Below are 5,058 nucleotides of genomic sequence, written 5' to 3' on the forward strand. Positions count from 1 at the left end.
ACTTATCTTCATTTATTTCCCATTCCTTGCAGCTAAATGTCCATGAGATGTTGGAATTACTTGAAAGCTTGAGGTCATACCTCATTTGTATTGGATGTGAGCACAACCAAATGTACGCTCACAACTCTTGTTCTAAAAGTTAGAAAAAAATATTTTTGTGTTTCTCAAATTGAAATGTAAAATGGTCAAGGAAAATATACTGTATATTGAAGTCTAAATGCCTGACATCTGGAATGTGTCTCAATATCCCAAGGACTCTCTCTCCACATATATACCATCACTTACTGTTTGCATTTAAGCCATCATTACCCTGCTGGAAAATCCTAAATCAATTTTAATTTGGTACCTGGTTTTACATGGTTTCTAGCTAGTTATAGCTAATCTCTTATGGTTATTGCTGGTCCAATCTTGTCTAGAGGGTAAATCAGCTGTATTACCAGCTGGTGATCTTTAGGTGAAGCTTGTTTTGGTCAAGCTTGTTTATGACTAAAAGCTACAAACCAGCTTGGTGTGAACTGGTTTTTCCAGCAGGGTCTTGGATTTCTTTGCTGATATTTGGAGTTAAGACTTTTTTCTGGTAACTTCATCTGGCCATTGTTACGCTTCCTTTTTACCAATGGTGCTCTGTTTGAGCGTAATCTTTTACACATGCTTATCAACATACTGACAGCTGCACCTGAGCCACAAATCACCATAATTGACTCTTCAGTTGTGGTCCAAAAACCCAGCATCATGTGTCATGATGATGCAAACGTCTCGAAGGACATTTAAATATTTAATCATTTATTCTTTAGACTCTCTTTGGGCAGTGCTAGGGTTACACATCCCTGCATTTTTATGAGGCCGCTACAGACCAAGCCAGAGAGGTTCAGCCTCGACTCGAACCTGGGAATAGTGACACTTCATCCACATGGACCCAAACGAGGTCAGCTATGAAGAATTGCTATATGCTATAAGCCAGAGTAAGAAGTGTGTTAGTTTCATCTTTATGTTTTTTTTAGGGGATAATGCTTATACTGCAGTGCACTTGCAAATATCTTAACTTATGTAATTAAATTATAGTAGGAAATACTGTTAAGACATACTCTACACACAAGTAGGCAAACACAAAAACGTCTAGCTGTGTGAGATTGAAGTTAACGACCGTTTTTGCATACTTGTGTAGAGTGTGCTTTTGGCCTAACGTTTCTTTACTGGAGCTTCACTTAACAAAGGCACTGTGATGTAGAGGTACTGGGTGGTGACTGGGTGAATGGTGGCCACCCACACAAAGACTCGTGCCGGTGGAATGTAAATGCATAGTCTGTTGACTGTGTCTTTGTACTTAAAACGCAACACTCCCATCTTTTAAGCCAGTGCTTTTCAGCTGGTTTGCTTTTGCAATACAGGACTGACTTTGAAATAAATTTACACCAAATTACCATAGAGTATGACTGGACGCAGCAATTCAGACTTGGAACCAACTGGTTGAGAACCACTGGTTTAGTGCTGTATTTCCCAACTCTGTTCCTGGAGGCACCCCAACACTACACATTTTTCAACACTTCCTAATCAATCACACCTGACTCAACTCTTCACTAGAGACTCCAAGACTTGATATGGATGGGTCAGATAAGAGACACATCCAAAATGTGTACTGCTGATTTAGGGTACCAAATAGAAACTGAATACCTCTGAAAGAACAGCCTCTTAAAGAACATCATTTTTAATATCTGTTTCTTTGATGTTCAAAGCCACAAGGTTTGTTCGGTAGAGGAATATATTTTTGGACAGGATGCTAAATTTGTAGCTCTCTCCCAAACTTTCTGGCAATAAGAATTCCCTTTCTTTTTTCAAAATGAAAAGGCATCCTTCATTTGGTAACATCTCATTGTTGTATTTCTTCAGATGTACTGAATTGTAGAGAATAGTATCTGGAGCATTATAGCAATGGTATACACCATAATGGAAATTACTAGTCAAATGAAGGTATGTAGATCAAAGCATCACAAGAGCCTTGAAACAATTCACCCATAAACCAACTCCTTTTTTAGGAGTGCTAGTTAGTACCTAAAAAAATACTGTTTTTATCTGTTGTGAACATACAGTCTGGATCTACAAATCTAAAAGACAACATTCTCATTTTCTCATGTTTCAAAATTAGAAAAAACTTGGATAAAAAAATTAAAACTGTTGTTAGTGGAAGCATCTCAGTCCTTAAAGACTATCAAGCCATTAGACATGTAGAAAGTGCTCTTTGATTGTATATAATGTACTTTCTGTGGAACATAACGCAATTTTGAGTTAAAATGTAAAGATGAAGTTTGAGCACATGACTCGTTCTGCATTCTTGTTTTGGGTTAGAAAACCTCTCGGTAGATAACTGCTACCAATTTAAGTTTTGTTTGTTTGTTTGTTTTTCATTTCTGATGTATTGTAAGAGAAATGAGAAGTAAAGCATGGAGTGATTTGCCATAATTTACTGTATACAAATAATCTGCTGTACAACTGGACAACTTTTTCATGAAGACTGTGAAGAGAGAGATTTTCATGCTTTTTGTGCTGAATGATTAGATGACAGTAGATGTTTTCCCGTCCAAATCATTCTTTCATTTTCTATTTATTTAACTGCTACATATTCAGTGATTTTTAGGGGCTTTGAATAAGATGCTTCTGACAATCAGAGGTTGGCTTCTGAAGCTATGTAATAATATGTGAAAACATTGACCATTAAAGCTGGAAAAACAACACCCTTCTGGCTCACGCACTTCATTCAAATCTGGTAATGGTTAAAAAATTTTGACTAACAAAGGGCTAAGCATTTAGTAGAAAGGGTGGTGCCATGATATTTCAGCTGGCCCACCCTGGGACACTTTGCAATTTAAATGTAAAATAAAATATTTTCAAACATGTTTTCTATGCTATTTAGAGTGATTATGGAAGCTTAAGTTAATAGCATGAAGCACCTGTATTTGTGTGCGTGTGTATATATATATATATATACAGTCTTGTTCAAAATAATAGCAGTACAATGTGACTAACCAGAATAATCAAGGTTTTTAGTATATTTTTTATTGCTACGTGGCAAACAAGTTACCAGTAGGTTCAGTAGATTCTCAGAAAACAAACAAGACCCAGCATTCATGATATGCACGCTCTTAAGGCTGTGCAATTGGGCAATTAGTTGAATTAGTTGAAAGGGGTGTGTTCAAAAAAATAGCAGTGTGGCATTCAATCACTGAGGTCATCAATTTTGTGAAGAAACAGGTGTGAATCAGGTGGCCCCTATTTAAGGATGAAGCCAACACTTGTTGAACATGCATTTGAAAGCTGAGGAAAATGGGTCGTTCAAGACATTGTTCAGAAGAACAGCGTACTTTGATTAAAAAGTTGATTAGAGAGGGGAAAACCTATAAAGAGGTGCAAAAAATGATAGGCTGTTCAGCTAAAATGATCTCCAATGCCTTAAAATGGAGAGCAAAACCAGAGAGACGTGGAAGAAAACGGAAGACAACCATCAAAATGGATAGAAGAATAACCAGAATGGCAAAGGCTCAGCCAATGATCACCTCCAGGATGATCAAAGACAGTCTGGAGTTACCTGTAAGTACTGTGACAGTTAGAAGACGTCTGTGTGAAGCTAATCTATTTTCAAGAATCCCCCGCAAAGTCCCGCTGTTAAAAAAAAGGCATGTGCAGAAGAGGTTACAATTTGCCAAAGAACACATCAACTGGCCTAAAGAGAAATGGAGGAACATTTTGTGGACTGATGAGACTAAAATTGTTCTTTTTGGGTCCAAGGGCCACAGGCAGTTTGTGAGACGACCCCCAAACTCTGAATTCAAGCCACAGTACACAGTGAAGACAGTGAAGCATGGAGGTGCAAGCATCATGATATGGGCATGTTTCTCCTACTATGGTGTTGGGCCTATTTATCGCATACCAGGGATCATGGATCAGTTTGCATATGTTAAAATACTTGAAGAGGTCATGTTGCCCTATGCTGAAGAGGACATGCCCTTGAAATGGTTGTTTCAACAAGACAATGACCCAAAACACACTAGTAAACGGGCAAAGTCTTGGTTCCAAACCAACAAAATTAATGTTATGGAGTGGCCAGCCCAATCTCCAGACCTTAATCCAATTGAGAACTTGTGGGGTGATATCAAAAATGCTGTTTCTGAAGCAAAACCAAGAAATGTGAATGAATTGTGGAATGTTGTTAAAGAATCATGGAGTGGAATAACAGCTGAGAGGTGCCACAAGTTGGTTGACTCCATGCCACACAGATGTCAAGCAGTTTTAAAAATCTGTGGTCATACAACTAAATATTAGTTTAGTGATTCACAGGATTGCTAAATCCCAGAAAAAAAAATGTTTGTACAAAATAGTTTTGAGTTTGTACAGTCAAAGGTAGACACTGCTATTTTTTTGAACACACACCTTTCAACTAATTCAACTAATTGCCCAATTGCACAGCCTTAAGAGCGTGCATATCATGAATGCTGGGTCTTGTTTGTTTTCTGACAATCTACTGAACCTACTGGTAACTTGTTTGCCACGTAGCAATAAAAAATATACTAAAAACCTTGATTATTCTGGTTAGTCACATTGTACTGCTATTATTTTGAACAAGACTGTATATATATATATATATATATATATATATATATATATATATATATATGCATAACATTTGATTTTGGTAATGTTCCTGCTAGAAAAACTTTTCAATTTTTTTATATATTTTTTTAAATAACTTTATTTTTATTTTATTTTTAAGATAATTTAAGATCACTTTTTTTTAACAGTGGCTGCGTTCTAATTGCATATTTATGTAACCTGTATTAAACATATTTTAGTATAAAACTACACTATTATTAACTGTTAAACAGTTATTTATCTGATGGAATATTAAAGTTTTACAGAAATTGAATTTAACAAGCCCTGTCCCTGCTGGGAAAAGCTTTTTTATATGCATTTTAATATGACCCAAAACATATGTTTTTAAAATGCTTGGCAGTGTTTTATAAACTTCTACCACTGTCATGGATGTGTCATTAATCTATATCTCTATAG

The sequence above is a fragment of the Carassius auratus genome, chromosome 7, assembly GCF_003368295.1.
Source record: "Carassius auratus strain Wakin chromosome 7, ASM336829v1, whole genome shotgun sequence".
NCBI classification, from domain to species: Eukaryota; Metazoa; Chordata; class Actinopteri; order Cypriniformes; family Cyprinidae; genus Carassius; species Carassius auratus.